At 55.2% G+C, this 21,932-nt stretch overlaps 1 protein-coding gene across 2 annotated transcripts in view; it reads left to right on the top strand.

Annotated features, from left to right (window-relative positions):
* Positions 1-1,017: 1,017 nt before the first annotated feature.
* Positions 1,018-21,932, top strand: part of LOC119960430 (gastrula zinc finger protein XlCGF8.2DB-like) — a 33,930-nt gene continuing 13,015 nt past the window's right edge. The window contains exon 1 of one of the 2 annotated variants that reach the window (XM_038788152.1): positions 1,018-1,123. The gene's annotated coding sequence lies outside the window, so the exon portion shown is untranslated. Of the gene's footprint in view, positions 1,124-15,909; positions 16,124-21,932 lie in introns of those variants that run through there. The other variant, XM_038788151.1, reaches the window with a different exon arrangement.

The raw sequence follows: 21,932 nt of genomic DNA on the forward strand, positions 1-21,932 counted from the left end.
GCTACAGCGCAGAAAGAAGCCATTCAGCCCATCGAGCACCCCCCTTCCCCATTCAATTTGCAACCGCCCCCATATACTCACGTGAGGGAAGGAGTGATGGGAGGGCTACCTCCTTCCAGATTGGCTGCACACTCACACACACACCCCCAGGGGGAGGAGGGTGGGGATAGAAGAGACTACTGGTGGGTGGGGTGGGGGGCTTATTCTGTTGTCTTCCTCTGCAAAGTTAAAGAGAGAGACAGAGAGGTCAGTCAGTGTTGCTTTTGGGTGACTGCAATGCATGTCAATTGGGCAAAGCAGGCTGGTGCATGGGGTTGCAATGCTGGGGTTAGTTCCCCCTGCCCCATTGCAGGATTGCAAGAGCCTTACCCCTGCACCCCAGGCACCCCTCTGCTGCTTGCACCCACTCAGGGACAATGCAGGTTCTGCAAAGCAGGGGCCTCTGCAAAGCTGGCCTGCAAAACTGGGCTGCTTTGCTACACTGCTGTAGCCCCGCCCCCTCCAATGATTGGCTGGAGGACTACTCGGTCCTCCAGTGGCCCTAATTGGCGGAGACGCCTGTCAATCAGGCAGATGGGTGCTGTCGGGGTGAAGGGGGGAACAATGGGCTCGACGCTGATTGGCGGGAGGACCACCATCTATGCCGTTCCCATTGGTCGGTGGACAACAATCGGGAAGACGGCGGTTGGTGGGAGGACTGCGTGGTCCTCCAATCACGCTCCCTTACCCGCGTCCTCTCTCGCCTCTGATTGGTCGAGGCTCACGTCAGTCAGCTCGATGGGGGGGGACGGGGAAAACAATGGGCTGGACGCTGAATGCTGGGAGGACCCAATGGTCCTCCAATCCCGCCCCCTTCCGCCGGGTCCTCCCAGGCATCCGATTGGCCACGGTGGAACGTCAGTCACGTGGCTGGGGCGGAAGGGACAACAATACGCTGGACGCTGATTGGCAGGAGGACCCTGTGGTCCTCCAGGCCCGTCCCCTCAGCCGCGTCCTCCGAGATTGGTCAGCGTGCACGTCAATCAAATGCCCTCCATGACGGGCACACAACAACAATTTAGGCCAATGTTTGATGGTCGCGGAAACGAGCGCCCGCACGATTTGAAAAGTGCTTCACCGGCAGGTAACTTTATGAAGGGGGGGGGAAATAAAAAATCAGTGTATTCTTTCGAATGGAATTAAAAACCGTTAGGAGGGAGAGGCGCGCCTGCGCCCTCCCCTCCCCCGCTCATCAGGGCGCATGCGCCGGATCCGCTGCCTCAACGGTCAAGGGCGCGCGCGGCGGAGGCCCCACCCCTCCCATTGTCCGCTCCGCCAATCGCGGCGCGGCGGAGAGGCCGCCCACTGCGAGGGGGGGCACCGCGAGCCGCGCGCACGCGCGACGGGAGGACAATCGCCTGGGCGGCCTCCCCGCGGTAACCCGAGTCAATACCTGCACCCCCCCTCTAGCGGGCAATTGAGCAAGCCCCCCCTAGCGGTGGCGCAGCGGATTAGCGCCCCTACCCAGCAGCCCCCAAGGTGGCGGGTTCGAGTCCAGTCCCGGCCCCACCACCACATTGCACTAATTGGGTGTTTCTTCCCCTTTATTTGCAGCCAGTGGCAGGCAGTCACTATTGCACTAATTCACTATCACCCCCCTCCTCACTATGTCTGCCACATCTGTAATTAAGGCGTCGGAAAAGTGGTCTCATCTTTTTTTTTGTAAACCCATTTATTGGTTTGCAGAGCATGTCTTTTTTTTAAAATTATTTATTCATTCCCCTTTCATCAGGGCAGCGCGGTGAAAATGAAAATGGCTTATTGTCACGAGTCGGCTTCAAATGAAGTGACTGTGAAAAGCCCCTAGTCACCACATTCCGGCGCCTGTTCGGGGAGGCCTGTATGGGAATCAAACCTGTGCTGCTGGTCTGCCTTGGTCTGCTTTGAAAGCCAGCAATTTAGCCCAGTGTGCTAAACCAGCCCCTGCTAACAGTGGTTAGCATTGTTGCTTCATAGCGCCAGGGTCCCGGGTTACTTTTTAAGGCAGTACGGTAGCACAAGTGGACAGCACTATGGCTTCACAGCGCCAGGGTCCCAGGTTCAATTCCCCGCTGGGTCACTGTCTGTGAGGAGTCTGCACATTCTCCCCGTGTGTGTGTGCGTGGGTTTCCTCCGGTTACCTCCCACAGTCCAAAGATGTCCAGGTTAGGTGGACTGGCCATGATATATTGCCCTTAGTGACCAAAAAAGGTTAGGAGGGGTTATTGGGTTGCGGGGAATGGGGTGGAAGTGAGGGCTTAAGTGGGTCGGTGCAGACTCGATGGGCCAAATGGCCTCCTTCTGCACTATATGTTCTATGTTTTCACATTTTCTCCCAAATTTACACCCACCAACAGTAAACAATAATCAGTAACAAATATGTCAATCCCCAGATCAATAACAACGATCCCATCCTCCTACCAAACCCCAAACATTCGCCCGCATGGTCACACGAACAAATGACAAAAAGGAATCAGGAATCACCCATAGTCACCATTAACATACACCGCCCCCCCCTCCCCCCAACCCTCCCACCCACCCCCCCCCAACTAATGTTCGATGTGATCCAGTTCTTGAAAGTGCATGATGAATAATGCCCATGAATTGTAGAACCCCTCCATCCTTTCCCTCAGTTCAAACTTAACCTTCTCAAGAGTCAAGAATTCCAACAGGCCCCCCCGCCACGCCAGGGCACAGGGTGGAGAGGCTGATCTCCATCCCATCGGGATCCGCCTTCGGGCGATCAATGAGGCGAAGGCTACGACATCTGCCTCCGCCACCGTTTCCAACCCTGGCTGGTCCGACACCCCAAATATGGCCTCCCGGGGGCCCAGGTCCAGTTTCACATGCACCACGTTAGAAATTACCTTAAAAAACCTCCTTCCAGTAATCCTCCAGCTTTGGACAGGACCAAAACATATGAAGGTGATTAGCGGGGCCCCCCCTGCAGAGAGGGGCAATTTAACGTGGCAAATCCACCTCACCCTCACATCTTTTTACTTGTGGGAGGAAATGGCTTGGGTCACTGTGCGGAGTCTGCACGTTCTCCCCGTGTCTGCGTGGGTTTCCTCCGGGTGCTCCGGTTTCCTACCACAAGTCCTGAAAGACGTGGTGTTGGGTGAATTGGACATTCTGAATTCTCCCTCTCTATACCCGAACAGGCGCCGGAGTGTGGCGACTAGGGGTTTTTCATAGTAACTTCATTGCAGCGTTAATGTAAGCCTACTTGTGACAATAATAAAGATTATCATTCTATTGTTAATGGAAAGGAAGTTCACCGGAAGTCGCTAATTAATGAAGGATGGTGTTTCGTCGTGGCTGAGCGGGTTAAGGGACACCTTAGTGGGATACAGATGATTATTGGGGGGGAGCCAGGTCTGTCTGTACGTTTTGGCAGTTTTGCCATAGACAAGACAGGCGGATTTTCAGATTATTTCTGAATGGGTTTCTCTCTGCAAAGTGGACGCCAAGTAACCCCGATTGCTAACTTTATTCTTGAGTGCATTTTGAACGGTATCGGGGGTTGCTTAGTTGGAATGTTTACTCTGGTACGTTGATAGATCTACCACACGGTTTCAGCAGCACTTTGCAATTACTGGAATTCATTTTTTAAAAAAATATTTTTATTCTCCTTTTCCACAATTTTTCTCCCGAATTTACACCCACCAACAACAACCAATAACCAACAACAAATCCCTCAAACCCCATAACAGTAACAGCGATCCCATCCTCCCACCATGCCCAGTCATCAGCCCGCATGTTAACATAAACAAAGGACAAAAAAGGAGTCAGGGATTACCCATAGCCATCTCTAACATACACAGCCCCCCTCCCCCTGCACCCCACCCACCCTACCCCCCCATCGCACACCCCACCCACCCTCCCCCCCCCCCACCCCGCCCCGCAACGTTCACACGCATCTTCTACCCCTTCAAAGAATCGGCTCATCCTCTCCCTCGTGAGATATGCTCTGTACACCACCTTCAGCTGAATCAGCCCCAACCTCGCACACGAGGTGGAGGCATTCACTCTCCGGAGCACCTCACACCAGACCCCCTCCTCTATAACCTCTCCCAACTCTTCCTCCCACTTCGCTTTGATCCCCTCCAGGGGTGCCTTATCCTTTTCCCACATAGCTCCGTGCGCCGCTGCCCCGGTCCCCTTCTCCAGTCCACTTGCCGCCAGCACCTCCTCCAACAACGTAGAGGCCGGTTCCTCCGGGAAGCTCTGTATCTCCTTCCTGGAACTCAGTAGGAATTCAAGTTGAAACTTCTCGGGTGGAAATAGGAATTGTTTTATTTGTCTCCTATTGATTACGCTTGAAAGTCATTTAAAAGACAACTCGTAGACAGTTTGAAGCTTTCAAAGAATCACAGAAATGATCTTCTTGCTTCGGCAAACAGTTCGCAAAAACTTTAGAAGTCAAAGTCTGAAAATGAAATATGAAGACAGGGAGACAGTGAATAGTTCAGATCAAAGTATAGATGATTCATCAAAGAGAGAGAGCGAGAAATCTAGCTAATGATCCAGCTCCAGCTCAAAATGGCCGACCGAAACTTCACAGCTATCCTGTTTCATATCTGTCTTCAGCCATCTAATCACACCCCAATATAATCCTAATTGGTTTGGGTTAGATTCAAACACATTTAACGGCAAGCTGTCAATCTTTAATATGCAACATTAGTTCTAATTGTTTTGTGTCTGCATACTTGTGTATGTTAAAGAATGCGCTATTGTGCTATTTTGGCCAGTTGGATAACGAACTAGCTAACCGATAGAAGTCAGGGAGTGGTGGTGGATGGCAAATATTCAGCCTGGAGCCCAGTTACCAGTGGCGTACCGCAGGGATCAGTTCTGGGTCCTCTGCCGTTTGTGATTTTCATCAATGACTTGGATGAGGGAGTTGAAGGGTGGGTCAGTAAATTTGCAGACGATACGAAGATTGGTGGAGTTGTGGATAGTGAGGAGGGCTGTTGTCGGCTGCAAAGAGACATTGATGGGATGCAGAGCTGGGCTGAGAAGTGGCAGATGGAGTTTAACCCTGAAAAGTGTGAGGTTGTCCATTTTGGAAGGACAGATATGAATGCGGAATACAGGGTTAACGGTAGGGTTCTTGGCAATGTGGAGGAGCAGAGAGATCTTGGGGTCTATGTTCATAGATCTTTGAAAGTTGCCACTCAAGTGGATAGAGCTGTGAAGAAGGCCTATGGTGTGCTAGCGTTCATTAGCAGAGGGATTGAATTTAAGAGCCGTGAGGTGATGATGCAGCTGTACAAAACCTTGGTCAGGCCACATTTGGAGTACTGTGTGCAGTTCTGGTCGCCTCATTTTAGGAAGGATGTGAAAGCTTTGGAAAAGGTGCAAAGGAGATTTACCAGGATGTTGCCTGGAATGGAGAGTAGGTCTTACGAGGAAAGGTTGAGGGTGCTAGGCCTTTTCTCATTAGAACGGAGAAGGATGAGGTGACTTGATAGAGGTTTATAAGATGATCAGGGGAATAGATAGAGTAGACAGTCAGAGACTTTTTCCCCGGGTGGAACAAACAAGGGGACATAAATTTAAGGTGAATGGTGGAAGATATAGAGGGGATGTCAGAGGTAGGTTCTTTACCCAGAGAGTAGTGGGGGCATGGAATGCACTGCCTGTGGAAGTAGTTGAGTCGGAAACGTTAGGGACCTTCAAGCGGCTATTGGATAGGTACATAGAGTACGGTAGAATAATGGAGTGTAGATTAATTTCTTCTTAAGGGCTGCACGGTAGCATTGTGGATAGCACAATTGCTTCACAGCTCCAGGGTCCCAGGCTCGATTCCGGCGGATTCTGCACATCCTCCCCGTGTGTGCGTGTGTGTTCCCTCCGGGTGCTCCGGTTTCCTCCCACAGTCCAAAAATGTGTAGGTAAGGTGGATTGGCCACGATAAATTGCCCTTAGTGTCCAGAATTGCCTTTAGTGTTACTGGGTTACGGGGATAGGGTGGAGGTGTTGACCTTGGGTAGGATGCTTGAGCCGGTACAGACTCGATGGGCCGAATGGCCTCCTTCTGCACTGTAAATTCTATGATAATCTATGATTAATCTAGGACAACGTTTCGGCACAACATCATGGGCCGAAGGGCCTGTTCTGTGCTGTATTTTTCTATGTTCTATTGTGCTGTTATCAAGTCCAGTTTGAACTGGTCTTTTGCTGACTTAGCTGTTATAACAGTAGAGCCTTCATGTTGTGTCGTTGCTATGCTGTTGCTATGGAGCCTGCCCCGCCCTTGGATACTGTCTTGAAAAATGTATTCATTAGTCCAGTTGAAGTGTTTGTTTTAACCTCTACTACTTTTGCATGTATCAGGTTGTCTTGTGTTTCTATCGTTTTTATGTTATCATAGATTATCATGGAATTTACAGTGCAGAAGGAGGCCATTCGGCCCATCGAGTCTGCACCGGCTCTTGGAAAGAGCACCCTACCCAAGGTCAACACCTCCACCCTATCCCCATAACCCAGTAACCCCACCCAATTTTAGACACTAAGGGCAATTTTAGACACTAAGGGAAATGTATCATGGCCAGTCCACCTAACCTGCACATCTTTGGACTGTGGGAGGAAACCGGAGCACCCGGAGGAAACCCACGCACACATGGGGAGGACGTGCAGACTCCGCACAGACAGTGACCCAAGCCGGGAATCGAACCTGGGACCCTGGAGCTGTGAAGCAATTGTGCTATCCACAATGCTACCGTGCTGCCCTTGTTGTACTGTCTTGCTAGAATACTGGAGCTCAGTAAAGTGAATTACGCTGGTGTTATGCTGTTTTGTAAACCGTATGTTTTGAGATGACCTGAGGATCTGAGAGTGTTGAAATCCTGAATTTAAAATGGGTAAAACTGGGGCTAAATATTTATCCTAAATCGCTATCTTTTACCGATCAGGTGTATGAGGAAATAGTTGACTTCTACATACGTGTAAACAGTGAGATAAAGTTTATCCTTTTCTCTTTGAGAGCTTGTTTACTGTCAATTGGAAGGTGGTTCACAGGAGGTTTACTGGATCGATACCGCGGGGTGTCTCACGAAGAAAGGTTGGACAGACGAGCTTGTTTAAGTGAAGGTTAAGTGAATGGGCTAGGGTCTGGCAGATGGAATACAATGTTGACAAATGTGAGGTTATCCATTTTGGTAGGAACAACAGCAAACTGGATTATTATTTAAACAATAAAATATTAAAGCATGCTGCTGTGCAGAGAGACCTGGGTGTGCTAGTACATGAGTCACAGAAAGTTGGTTTACAGGTGCAGCAGGTAGTTAAGGTGGCAAATGGAATTTTGTCCTTCATTGCTAGAGGGATGGAGTTTAAGACTAGGGAGGGTATGCTGCAATTGTATAAGGTGTTAGTGAGGCCACACCTGGAGTATTGTGTTCAGTTTTGGTCTCCTTACCTGAGAAAGGACGTACTGGCGCTGGAGGGTGTGCAGAGGAGATTCACTAGGTTAATCCCAGAGCTGAAGGGGTTGGATTATGAGGAGAGGTTGAGTAGACTGGGACTGTAATCGTTGGAATTTAGAAGGATGAGGGGGGATCTTATAGAAACATTTAAAATTATGAAGGGAATAGATAGGATAGATGCGGGCAGGTTGTTTCCACTGGCGGGTGACAGCAGAACTCGGGGGCATAGCCTCAAAATAAGGGGAAGTAGATTTAGGACTGAGTTTAGGAGGAACTTCTTCACCCAAAGGGTTGTGAATCTATGGAATTCCTTGCCCAGTGAAGCAGTTGAGGCTCCTTCATTACATGTTTTCAAGGTAAAGACAGATAGTTTTTTTGAAGAATCAAGGGATTAAGGGTTATGGTGTTCGGGCCGGAAAGTGGAGCTGAGTCCACAAAAGATCAGCCATGATCTCATTGAATGGCGGAGCAGGCTCGAGGGGCCAGATGGCCGACTCCTGCTCCTAGTTCTTCTTTCACAAGTGGGCTTCAAATGAAGTTACTGTGAAAAGCCCCTAGTCACCACATTCCGGCGCCTGTTGGGGGAGGCCGGTGCGGGAATCGAACCGTGCTGCTGGCCTGCCTTCAAAGCCAGCGATTTAGCCCAGTGTGCTAAACCAGCCCCTTTAACTTTAACTCTGTTGCACTACACCTGTAGAGTGGGCCGTGTGCTCCCCATAACCACCATCTATTAAAAGTCGTGGATCAGGTGAACTCCGTGGATACACTTTGGGGTTCTCTAAACCCTGGCCCAGAACATTATGAACAAGAACGGCCTTTGTTCATCAGCGTGACCAGGTCCCAAGCTCTCAGCGTTTAATGATCCAATCCCCTCTCCCTCAAATACATCAACTTCATTCTTAATCTCAGTCACCCACTGTGGTCGGGAGTTCCACAACCTCCCCGGATTTTGTTTATTGTCACATGTACCGAGGTACAGTGAAAAGTATTTTTCTGTGAGCAGCTCAACAGATCATTCAGTACATGGGAAGAAAAGGGGATAAAAGAAAATACATAATAGGGCAACACAAGGTACACAATGTAACTACATAAGCACCGGCATCGGATGAAGCATACAGGGTGTAGTGTTAATGAGGTCAGTCCATAAGAGGGTCGTTTAGGAGTCTGGTAACAGCGGGGAAGAAGCTGTTTTTGAGTCTGTTCGTGCGTGTTCTCAGACTCCTGTATCTCCTGCCCGATGGAAGAAGTTGGAAGAGTGAGTAAGCCGGGTGGGAGGGGGGGTCTTTGATTATGCTGCCCGCTTTCCCCAGGCAGCGGGAGGTGTAGATGGAATCAATGGATGGGATGACCAAAAAGTATTTCACATATTCTGTTCATTTACCCGAGCAGGTCAGAGGCTGGGAATCCTGCGGAGAGTAACTCACCTCCTGACCCCCCCCCCCCCTCCCAAAGCCTGTCCACCATCTACAAGGACACAAGTCAGGAGGGCGATGGGAGACTCTCCGCTTGCCTGGATGAGCGCGGCTCCCAACCGCACTCGAGAAGCTGGACACCATCCAGGACAAAGCAGCCCCGCTCGATCGACACGCTGACCACCGACATTCACTCCCTCCACCCCCCCCCCCCCCCCCCCCCGACGCACAGCGGCAGCCGTGTGCACCGTCTACAAGACGCCCCGCGGGAACTCACCGACCACAACACATAGGGGCAGAAGTAGGTCATTCGGCCCATCGAGTCCCGCCCCGCCTCATTTCCCCCCCCCCCATTGCGGTAAAATGGTCAACAGCCTGAATCCTAGGCCCGATACCGAATCGGACATTTTAAATTGAGAAGTGGAGGTTTAAAATTAAAACCGCAGGCAGGTCTGAGGGGGAAGTCAAGCAGCCGAATCGAAATCCAGTGGACAGAGAAGAAGACCGCCCCCACCCAGCGAGAACTCGATGGCGGACCAGAGGCCAAAGACGTGCGAGACCCAGCTTCGCGAAAGAGGGCCCTGGGACAACTCAGGTTCAGTGGATTGGACACAGATCACGTTTATCGGCAAGGCTGGGTTGAGAATCTTGGGCAGAGAATATTGGGGAGAATAACAGTTTCATTGTCTTTGTCAAGAAATTTTGGGTTGAATTTGTCCTGGGTAAAATGTTTTAAAAATAACCTGGTCGAACCGCCTGATGATTTACAGACACCAGGGCCGGGATTCTCCCCTGCCCGGCGGGGCGGGGGGTCCCGGCGTAGCGGAGTGGCACCAACCACTCCGGCGTCGAGCCTCCCCAAAGGTGTGGAATTCTCTGCACCTTTAGGGGCTAGGCCCGCGACGGAGTGGTTACCGCTACGCCGACTGGCGCCAAAACCGGCGCCAACAGCCTTTGGCACTACGCTGCTGATGTCACGACCGGCGCATGCGTGGTAGGGGGGGGGGTCTCTTTCGCATCCGCTATGGTGGAGGCTGTGGCGGCGGGGATCGGGGCCCGGGGTCCGATCTCCCCGCGCCCCCCCCCCCCCCCAGGACCCCGGGGGCCCGCTCGCGCCGCCAATCCCGCCTCCCGCCGGCACCAGAGGTGGTTTAAACCACGTTGCCGGGAGAGGCCTGTCAGCGGCGGGACTTCGGCCAATCGCGGGCCGGAGAATCGCCGCCGGGGGGGGGGGGGGGGGGGGGGCACGCCGATCGGAGGGCCGTGATTCCCGCTCCTGCCGATTCCCGGGTGGCGGAGAATCCCGGCCACGGCGGGGCCGGGATTTAAGCCGGCCCCGGGCGATCCGCCGACCCTACGGGGGGGGGTCGGAGAATTCAGCCCCATGACCGGCGACTCCCGCACTGACTAAACATCTGTCTCTCTCAACCGTGAACAGAGTTAAAGGCCCGGCCTCCACTGCTCTCTGCGGTAATGAATTCCACAGATTCATTACCCTCGGGGAGAAGAAATTCCTCCGCATGTGTGTGTGTGAACTGGGTGACTCCTTACTCTGAGATTACGCCCTCTGGCCCGCAACTGTCCCACAAGAGGAAACAACCACTCAGCATTGACACTGTCAACCCCCCCTGAGAGTCCGACGTGTCTCAGAATCTGATGGAGCGCCGCACTGTCAGAGGGTCAGTACTGAGGGAGTGCCACACTGTCAGAGGGTCAGTACTGAGGGAGGGCCGCACTGTCAGAGGGTCAGTACTGAGGGAGTGCCGCACTGTCGGAGGGTCAGTACTGAGGGAGTGCTGCACTGTCAGAGGGTCAGTACTGAGGGAGTGCCGCACTGTCGGAGGGTCAGTACTGAGGGAGTGCCGCACTGTCAGAGGGTCAGTACTGAGGGAGTGCCGCACTGTCAGAGGGTCAGTACTGAGGGAGTGCCGCACTGTCAGAGGGTCAGTACTGAGGGAGTGCCGCACTGTCAGAGGGTCAGTACTGAGGGAGTGCTGCACTGTCAGAGGGTCAGTACTGAGGGAGTGCTGCACTGTCAGAGGGTCAGTACTGAGAGAGTGCCGCACTGTCAGAGGGTCAGTACTGAGGGAGTGCCGCACTGTCAGAGGGTCAGTACTGAGGGAGTGCCGCACTGTCAGAGGGGTCTATACTGAGGGAGTGCCGCACTGTCAGAGGGTCAGTGCTGAGGGAGTGCCGCACTGTCAGAGGATCAGTACTGAGGGAGTGCTGCACTGTCAGAGGGTCAGTACTGAGGGAGCGCCGCACTGTCAGAGGGTCAGTACTGAGGGAGTGCCGCACTGTCAGAGGGTCAGTACTGAGGGAGTGCTGCACTGTCAGAGGGTCAGTACTGAGGGAGTGCCGCACTGTCAGGGGGTCAGTACTGAGGGAGTGCCGCACTGTCAGAGGGTCAGTACTGAGGGAGTGCCGCACTGTCAGAGGGTCAGTACTGAGGGAGTGCCGCACTGTCGGAGGGTCAGTACTGAGGGAGTGCTGCACTGTCAGAGGGTCAGTACTGAGGGAGTGCCGCACTGTCGGAGGGTCAGTACTGAGGGAGTGCCGCACTGTCAGAGGGTCAGTACTGAGGGAGTGCCGCACTGTCAGAGGGTCAGTACTGAGGGAGTGCCGCACTGTCAGAGGGTCAGTACTGAGGGAGTGCCGCACTGTCAGAGGGTCAGTACTGAGGGAGTGCCGCACTGTCAGAGGGTCAGTACTGAGGGAGTGCTGCACTGTCAGAGGGTCAGTACTGAGGGAGTGCTGCACTGTCAGAGGGTCAGTACTGAGAGAGTGCCGCACTGTCAGAGGGTCAGTACTGAGGGAGTGCCGCACTGTCAGAGGGTCAGTACTGAGGGAGTGCCGCACTGTCAGAGGGTCTATACTGAGGGAGTGCCGCACTGTCAGAGGGTCAGTGCTGAGGGAGTGCCGCACTGTCAGAGGATCAGTACTGAGGGAGTGCTGCACTGTCAGAGGGTCAGTACTGAGGGAGCGCCGCACTGTCAGAGGGTCAGTACTGAGGGAGTGCCGCACTGTCAGAGGGTCAGTACTGAGGGAGTGCTGCACTGTCAGAGGGTCAGTACTGAGGGAGTGCCGCACTGTCAGGGGGTCAGTACTGAGGGAGTGCCGCACTGTCAGAGGGTCAGTACTGAGGGAGTGCCGCACTGTCAGAGGGTCAGTACTGAGGGAGTGCCGCACTGTCAGGGGGTCAGTACTGAGGGAGTGCCGCACTGTCAGGGGGTCAGTACTGAGGGAGTGCCGCACTGTCAGAGGGTCAGTACTGAGGGAGCCATACTGTCAGAGGGTCAGTACTGAGGGAGTGCTGAGGGAGCACCACATTATCAGCTGGGAAAGTCCCTCCCCCACACACCCAGGGCCCCTGCAGAGAAATCTCCTCCCCCCCCCCCCCCCCCACACACACACACCCAGGGCCCCTGAAGGGAAATCTCTACCCCCCCCCACACACCCAGGGCCCCTGCAGGGAAATCTCTACCCCCCCACACACCCAGTACTCCTGCTGGGAAAGTCCTCCCCTTCCCCCACACACCCTGTACCCCTGCTGGGAAAATCCTCCCCTCCCCCCCCACACACCCAGTACCCCTGCTGGGAAAGTCCTACCCTTCCCCTACACACCCCCTGTACCCCGACTGGGAATGTGCTCCCCTCCTCCCACACACCCAGTACCCCTGTTGGGAAATCCTCCACTCACCCAGAACCCCTGCTGGGAAATCCTCCCCCTCACCCCACACACCCAGTACCCCTGCTGGGAAATCTTTCCCACTCCCACACACCCAGTACCCCTGCTGGGAAATCTTCCCCCTCCCCCCAAACACAGTAACCCAGATGGGAAATCTCTCCCCCCCCACCCCCCCACACCCTGCTGCCCCTCCCCTGCACATACCCAGTACCACTGCTGGGAAATCCTCCCCTCGCCCCACACACCCAGTACCCCTACTGGGAAATTCTCCCCTCGCCCCACACACCCAGTACCCCTGCTGGGAAACCTCCCCCCTCCCCCACACACCCAGTACCACTGCTGGGAAATTCCTCCCCTCCCCCACATACCCAGTACCCCTGCTGGGAAATCCTCCCCTCCTCCACATACACCCAGTACCCCTGCTGGGAAACCCCACTCCCCACACACACCCAGCACCCCTGCTGGGAAAGTCCTCCTGTCCCGCACATACCCAGACCCCTGCTGCGAAAGTCCTCCCCGCCCCCACACACCCAGTACCCCTGCTGGGAAATCCTCCCCCACACACCCAGTACCCCTGGTGGGAAATCTCCCCCTACCCCCATACACCCAGTACCCCTGCTGGGAAAGTCCTCCCCTCCCCCACACACTCAGTACCCCTGCTGGGAAATCCTCCCCCACACACCCAGTACCCCTGGTGGGAAATCTCCCCCTCCCCCACACACCCAGTACCCCTGGTGGGAAATCTCCCCCTACCCCCATACACCCAGTACCCCTGCTGGGAAATTTCCCCCTCCCCCACACACCCAGCACCCCTGCTGGGAAAGTCCTCCTGTCCCGCACATACCCAGACCCCAGCTGCAAAAGTCCTCCCCGCCCCCACACACCCAGTACCCCTGCTGGGAAATCCTCCCCCACACACCCAGTACCCCTGGTGGGAAATCTCCCCCTACCCCCATACACCCAGTACCCCTGCTGGGAAAGTCCTCCCCTCCCCCACACACCCAGTACCCCTGCTGGGAAATCCTCCCCCACACACCCAGTACCCCTGGTGGGAAATCTCCCCCTCCCCCACACATCCAGTACCCCTGGTGGGAAATCTCCCCCTACCCCCATACACCCAGTACCCCTGCTGGGAAATTTCCCCCTCCCCCACACACCCAGTACCCCTGCTGGGAAATTTCCCCCTCCCCCACACACCCAGTACGCCTGCTGGGAAATCCTCCCCTCCTCCACATACACCCGGTACCCCTGCTGGGAAATTTCCCCCTCCCCCACACACCCAGCACCCCTGCTGGGAAAGTCCTGTCCCGCACATACCCAGACCCCTGCTGCAAAAGTCCTCCCCGCCCCCACACACCCAGTACCCCTGCTGGGAAATCCTCCCCCACACACCCAGTACCCTTGGTGGAAAATCTCCCCCTACCCCCATACACCCAGTACCCCTGCTGGGAAAGTCCTCCCCTCCCCCACACACCCAGTACCCCTGCTGAGAAATCCTCCCCCACACACCCAGTACCCCTGGTGGGAAATCTCCCCCTCCCCCACACACCCAGTACCCCTGGTGGGAAATCTCCCCCTACCCCCATACACCCAGTACCCCTGCTGGGAAATTTCCCCCTCCCCCACACACCCAGTACCCCTGCTGGGAAATTTCCCCCTCCCCCACACACCCAGTACGCCTGCTGGGAAATCCTCCCCTCCTCCACATACACCCAGTACCCCTGCTGGGAAATTTCCCCCTCCCCCACACACCCAGCACCCCTGCTGGGAAAGTCCTCCTGTCCCGCACATACCCAGACCCCTGCTGCAAAAGTCCTCCCCGCCCCCACACACCCAGTACCCCTGCTGGGAAATCCTCCCGCACACACCCAGTACCCCTGCTGGGAAATCCTCCCCCACACACTCAGTACCCCTGGTGGGAAATCTCCCCCTACCCCCATACACCCAGTACCCCAGCTGGGAAAGTCCTCCCCTCCCCCACACACCCAGTACCCCTGCTGGGAAATCCTCCCCCACACACCCAGTACCCCTGCTGGGAAATCCTCCCCCTCCCCCACACACCCAGTACCCCTGGTGGGAAATCTCCCCCTACCCCCATACACCCAGTACCCCTGCTGGGAAATTTCCCCCTCTTCCACACACCCAGTACGCCTGCTGGGAAATTTCCCCCTCCCCCACACACCCAGTACGCCTGCTGGGAAATCCTCCCCTCCTCCACATACACCCGGTACCCCTGCTGGGAAATTTCCCCCTCCCCCACACACCCAGCACCCCTGCTGGGAAAGTCCTCCTGCCCCGCACATACCCAGACCCCTGCTGCAAATGTCCTCCCCGCCCCCACACACCCAGTACCCCTGCTGGGAAATCCTCCCGCACACACCCAGTACCCCTGGTGGGAAATCTCCCCCTACCTCCATACACCCAGTACCCCTGCTGGGAAAGTCCTCCCCTCCCCCACACACCCAGTACCCCTGCTGGGAAATCCTCCCCCACACACCCAGTACCCCTGGTGGGAAATCTCCCCCTCCCCCACACACCCAGTACCCCTGGTGGGAAATCTCCCCCTACCCCCATACACCCAGTACCCCTGCTGGGAAATTTCCCCCTCCCCCACACACCCAGTACCCCTGCTGGGAAATTTCCCCCTCCCCCACACACCCAGTACGCCTGCTGGGAAATCCTCCCCTCCTCCACATACACCCGGTACCCCTGCTGGGAAATTTCCCCCTCCCCCACACACCCAGCACCCCTGCTGGGAAAGTCCTGTCCCGCACATACCCAGACCCCTGCTGCAAAAGTCCTCCCCGCCCCCACACACCCAGTACCCCTGCTGGGAAATCCTCCCCCACACACCCAGTACCCTTGGTGGGAAATCTCCCCCTACCCCCATACACCCAGTACCCCTGCTGGGAAAGTCCTCCCCTCCCCCACACACCCAGTACCCCTGCTGAGAAATCCTCCCCCACACACCCAGTACCCCTGGTGGGAAATCTCCCCCTCCCCCACACACCCAGTACCCCTGGTGGGAAATCTCCCCCTACCCCCATACTCCCAGTACGCCTGCTGGGAAACGCCCCTGTCAAGCACAGCCGCGGCCCCGCCCTCCCCATTGTCCTCCGATGACGCGTCTCGCCCGGCCGCTCGGCCCCGCTCCCCTGTCAGTCACACAGCCCCGGGCCCCGCCCCATTCTCCTGACTGGGGCAGCGCTCGAATGACGCGTCTCGCCGAGCCGCGCAGCCTCGCCCCCCAACCCCTGTCTGTCACCCAGCCGCGGCCCCGCCCCCCCATTGTCCTCCGATGACGCGTACCGCTCAGCCCCGCCCCCCCAATCGACCGTCACCCAGCCGCGGCCCCGCCCCATATTGTCCTCGGAAGACGCGTGCCGCCGAACCCGCTCCGGGCCCGCCACCCTTTGTCCTGCGATGACGTATCCCAGCGGCCCGCCCCCTCCCGCTCAGGTCACGTGTGTTGCCGAAGCGGGTGGCCGGCCTCCGATGAGCGGAATCCGCCCGGGCCGCCGGGCCTTATTTTTTTTTTAACAATAACTCTTCCTACGCCGGGACACCACTGGCAGGTTGGTCATTTTTAATTTATCCTATTTGGCATCTCTCCAAACACTCACTTCCCGTCCACCGTTACCGGCGGACGACCGTTATCGGGGCCCAAGCGGTGACTGCGCATGCGCACCGGCGCTGGCATCCCGGGCATGCGCATTTGGCAGCTGGTCTCCCTCGGGCATGCGCTCTTGGCAGCTGGTCTCCCTCGGGCATGCGCTCTTGGAAGCTGGTCACCCTCGGGCATGCGCAGTGGTAGCCGGCACCCCGGGCATGCGCAGTGGCAGCTGGCAACCCGAGCATGCGCAGTTTCTATCCCAGGCAGTGTTGACCCAGGGGGCAATAAGACAGGATGTTTTGTTGGCCCCTTTTTTTTTACAAACAGCTCAGAATTTCATAGCATTTACAGTGCAGAAGGAGACCATTCGGCCCATCGAGTCTGCACCGGCCCTTGGAAAGAGCACCCTACTCCCTACCCAAGTTCCACACCTCACCTTATCCCCATAACCCAGTAACCCCACCCAACACTAAGGTCAATTTTGGACCCTAAGGGCAATTGATCACGGCCAATCCACCTAACCTGCACATCTTTGGACTGTGGGAGGAAACCGGAGCACCCGGAGGAAACCCACGCACACACGGGGAGAACGTGCAGACTCCGCACAGACAGTGACCCAAGCCGGAATCAAACCTGGGACCCTGGAGCTGTGAAGCGATTGTGCTATCCACAATGCTACCGTGCTGCCCTTAAATGTGGCGACTAGGGGCTTTTCACAGTCACTTCATTTGAAGCCTACTTGCGACAATAAGCGATTTTCATTTTTTTCACATGTTCGTTTCGAACACTAGCTTTCGGAGCACTGCTCCTTCCTCGGGTGAATCAGGAGCTGCGTTCCGAAAGCTGGAGTTTGTAAACAAACCTGTTGGACTTTAACCTGGTGTTGTAAGACTGCTCACCCCAGTCCAACGCCGGCATAAGGGTCTGTTTAGCACACTGGGCTAAATCGCTGGCTTTGAAAGCAGGCCAGCAGCACGGTTCAATTCCTGTACCAGCCTCCCCGAACAGGCGCCGGAATGTGGCGACTAGGAGCTTTTGACTGTAACTTAATTTGAAGCCTATTTAGAACATAGAACAGTACAGCACAGAACAGGCCCTTCGGCCCTCGATGTTGTGCCGAGCAATGATCACCCTACTCAAACCCACGTAACCCGTATACCCGTAACCCAACAATCCCCCCATTAACCTTACACTACGGGCAATTTAGCATGGCCAATCCACCTAACCCGCACATCTTTGGACTGTGGGAGGAAACCGGAGCACCCGGAGGAAACCCACGCACACACGGGGAGGACGTGCAGACTCCACACAGACAGTGACCCAGCCGGGAATCGAACCTGGGACCCTGGAGCTGTGAAGCATTGATGCTAACCACCATGCTACAGTGAGGCCCTATTTGTGTCAATAAGCGATTTTCATTTCATTTTCATTCATCTCCACATCACCCCTCCAATTCAGCTGACCCCGAATCTTAAATCCATGCTCTCCAGATTACCGACCCCTCCATCCCCGGCAACATCCTGGTGAATCTCCTCTGCACCCCCTCCGGTGCAAACCCCTCCTTTCTATAATGTGGCGACGAGAACGTCACTCAGTACGCTAGCTGTGGCCTAACCAGCGTTTTATACAGCTCCATCGTAACCTCCCTGTACTGATACCTCGGCTAATAAAGACCACAAGCCTTCTCAGCCACCTTATCTCCCTGTCCTGCCGTCTTCAGGGAGCTATTGTTATGGGCCAGGGTTCAGAGAACCCCAAAGTGAATCATGAAGTTCACGTGATCCACAACTTTGAATAGATTGTGGTATGGGGAGCACACGGCCCACTCTACAGGTGTGGTAGAGCAGAAATGGAAAAGTATTTTTTAAAGCAAAACAATGTTTATTCTATGAACTCAAGTTAACCTTTTTAAAACACACAGTGAACATCTTAGCAACCCTCAATTCAAATACAACCCCCAAAGAATACAACACTAAGTAATCCTTTAAGCTTTCCTTTTAACACCCAGCAGACTTAAAAAACAAAACCTTTTTTACACCTTACAGATTACACCAGCTCCTCCTCCCTCCCCCGGCACCAGCGGGTTCACACCGGGGAGAGGCTGTACACTTGCACCGAGTGTGGCAAGGACTGTACCCGCTCCGCCTCGCCTCTCCGGCACCAGCGCAGTCACACAGCGGAGTAGCTGCCGTGCCTGGGCTCGCCCCCCGGCGCCCACCCACCATCCCCCAGCGCGCTGCCACACTGCGCAGAGGACACCCAGACTGAATCGGGTTGCAATCTAGGTCCAATCGCCATTTCCAGACATGCCAACCTCTGATCTAATCTCCCCCTCAATCTCCTTCCCTCACTCCAACAACCTTATCCTCGTGGCTAAAATCCCACTCACCTCCATTCCGAATCACCCTCTCAAGGACTGTCTGCAAATCCTGCGGAGAGTAACTCACCTCCTGACCCCCCCCCCCCCCTCCCAAAGCCTGTCCACCATCTACAAGGACACAAGTCAGGAGAGCGATGGGAGACTCTCCACTTGCCTGGATGAGCGCGGCTCCCAACCGCACTCGAGAAGCTGGACACCATCCAGGACAAAGCAGCCCCGCTCGATCGAGACGCTGACCACCAACATTCACCCCCCCCCCCCCCCCGACGCACAGCGGCAGCCGTGTGCACCGTCTAGAAGACGCCCCGCGGGAACTCCTCCTCCGACAGCACCATCCAAACCCACGGCCCGTTACTGTCTAGAAGGACGAGGGGGGGGCAGCAGACACCCGGGGAAACCCCCTCACCACCTGGAGGTTCCCCTTCGAGTCACTCCCCACCCCGACTGGGGAATATATCGGCCGTTCCTTCACTGGGGCTGGGGTCAGAATCCCGGAGCTCCCTCCCTAACAGCACGGTGGGTGTATCCACCTCACACGGGTTCAAGGCCCCTCGTAACTACAGTTTTCAAGCCAATCGATCAGACAGGTCAGATGTGAAACTGCACGATACATACCACAATATGAAGGGAACCATTCGGCCCCTCTCGAGCCTGCTGCGCGAGGCATTAAGCTCACGGCTGATCCCTTTGCGTGCCGAATTCTTCATTCCCCATCGACCCCGATATCCTTTCAACCCTCGTCTGACGAGAATCTAACTCCCCTCCCTCAAACTATTCCGTGACTCCCTCTCTGTCCTCCCATCCTCCTCCTGGGGCGAGTTTTCTAAAGTTACACCCCCCTCGTGTCCCTCCTCTACACTGTCCCCATCAAACACTCCCCGGACAGGTACAGCACGGGGTTAGATACAGAGTAAAGCTCCCTCTACACTGTCCCCATCAAACACTCCCAGGACAGGTACAGCACGGGGTTAGATACAGAGTAAAGCTCCCTCTACACTGTCCCCATCAAACACTCCCAGGACAGGTGCAGCACGGGGTTAGATACAGAGTAAAGCTCCCTCTACACTGTCCCCATCAAACACTCCCAGGACAGGTACAGCACGGGGTTAGATACAGAGTAAAGCTCCCTCTACACTGTCCCCATCAAACACTCCCAGGACAGGTACAGCACGGGGTTAGATACAGAGTAAAGCTCCCTCCACATTGTCCCGATCAAACACTCCCAGGACAGGTACAGCACGGGGTTAGATACAGAGTAAAGCTCCCTCTACACTGTCCCCATCAAACACTCCCAGGACAGGTACAGCACGGGGTTAGATGCAGAGTAAAGCTCCCTCTACACTGTCCCCATCAAACACTCCCAGGACAGGTACAGCACGGGGTTAGATACAGAGTAAAGCTCCCTCTGCACTGTCCCCATCAAACACTCCCAGGACAGGTACAGCACGGGATTAGATACAGAGTAAAGCTCCCTCTACACTGTCCCCATCAAACACTCCCAGGACAGGTACAGCACGGGGTTAGATACAGAGTAAAGCTTCCTCTACACTGTCCCCATCAAACACTCCCAGGGCAGGTACAGCACGGGGTTAGATACAGAGTAAATCTCCCCTACACTGTCCCCATCAAACACTCCCAGGACAGGTACAGCACGGGGTTAGATACAGAGTAAAGCTCCCTCTACACTGTCCCCATCAAACACTCCCAGGACAGGTACAGCACGGGGTTAGATACAGAGTAAAGCTCCCTCTACACTGTCCCCATCAAACACTCCCAGGACAGGTGCAGCACGGGGTTAGATACAGAGTAAAGCTCCCTCCACACTGTCCCCATCAAACACTCCCAGGACAGGTACAGCACGGGGTTAGATACAGAGTAAAGCTCCCTCTACACTGTCCCCATCAAACACTCCCAGGACAGGTACAGCACGGGGTTAGATGCAGAGTAAAGCTCCCTCTACACTGTCCCCATCAAACACTCCCAGGACAGGTACAGCACGGGGTTAGATACAGAGTAAAGCTCCCTCTACACTGTCCCCATCAAACACTCCCAGGACAGGTACAGCACGGGGTTAGATACAGAGTAAAGCTTCCTCTACACTGTCCCCATCAAACACTCCCAGGGCAGGTACAGCACGGGGTTAGATACAGAGTAAAGCTCCCTCTCGAGTAGGGATTACGGGGATTATGGCTGCAGGGTGACCAGGGTTGGGAACTGAATGTCTCGGGATATTCAGTATTTAGGAGGGACAGACAATAAGAAAAAGGTTGTGCAGAAGCATTGCTGGTTAAAGGAAAATTAATGCTTTAGTGAGGAAGGGTATTCGCTCCGAAAATGTGGGATATACATGGGTCGAGCTGAGAAACACCATTCCGTCCAGATTGTCGGAGATAAAGATTAGGAGGTCATTCAGCCCTTCAGTACCTCTCCTGTCCACTCAGATCGTGGCTTTATTTGTACCTCACCATTTACCCACCTTCGCTGTGCCACACTTCACATCTTGGGCTGGGAAACATACCAGCTAGCATATTTCAAATGATTCACCGAGCTGGTACCTGCTGCATCTATTGTACCCCAGAGACCGCGTGATGTAGGGACAGGAGATCACCTTCCATTCTTCTATATTCCAACGGGTAGAGTCCCGACCCTGTTTAACCTTTGCTCCTAAGACAATCCCTCCCGACTGGGGTCATCCTCGGGCGCCTACTCTGAACCCCCTCCAATCCAACAATACCTTTCTGGAAATAAGGAGACCAAAACTGCTCCCAGTGCTCCAGATTTGATCTCACCAGTACCTTGTACAGTTGCAGCAAACCTCCCGATTTATACTCCAACCCCCTTGAAATAACGTTCCATTACCCTTCCCGATTACCTGCTGTCCCTGGGTGCGAGCCTCCTGTTTTGTGCACACGTCCCAGCTTTCTGCTGTTTTTCTCCATTTCAATAATTCCCTGTTCTGTTCTCTCCTCCAAATGGGAACAACCCCAGTCGCCCACATTTCTGCCCGCTTCACCGATCGGTACCTCTTTGCCGTTTTGTCTGTACCCCTCTCGCAACTTGCCCTCCCACCTCTCTCTGTCTGCAAATGTGTCCTTCCCAAGACCTGAAACCTGACCGTCTGCTGCCGCCCGCCCCCGAATTGCCCTCGAGAAGGTGGGGGGTGATGGGGGTTGGGGGTGGGGGGGGGGGGGGGGCGTTGGAGAGGGTGCAGTGTCTAACACAGCAGCACATTCCCGAGCGAATCGGGCGCCATTCGTCCTCCCCTTGGTGGACGGGAGGGCTCAGCCGCTCTGGGACCCGCTCCAGGTTCATGTTTGAGGAACTGCGTCGACTTTTATTTCCTTCCGACAAACCCCCCCCCCCCCCCCCCCCCCCCCCGGCACCCCCTTGC

This window comes from Scyliorhinus canicula, unplaced genomic scaffold (assembly GCF_902713615.1).
Source record: "Scyliorhinus canicula unplaced genomic scaffold, sScyCan1.1, whole genome shotgun sequence".
NCBI classification, from domain to species: Eukaryota; Metazoa; Chordata; class Chondrichthyes; order Carcharhiniformes; family Scyliorhinidae; genus Scyliorhinus; species Scyliorhinus canicula.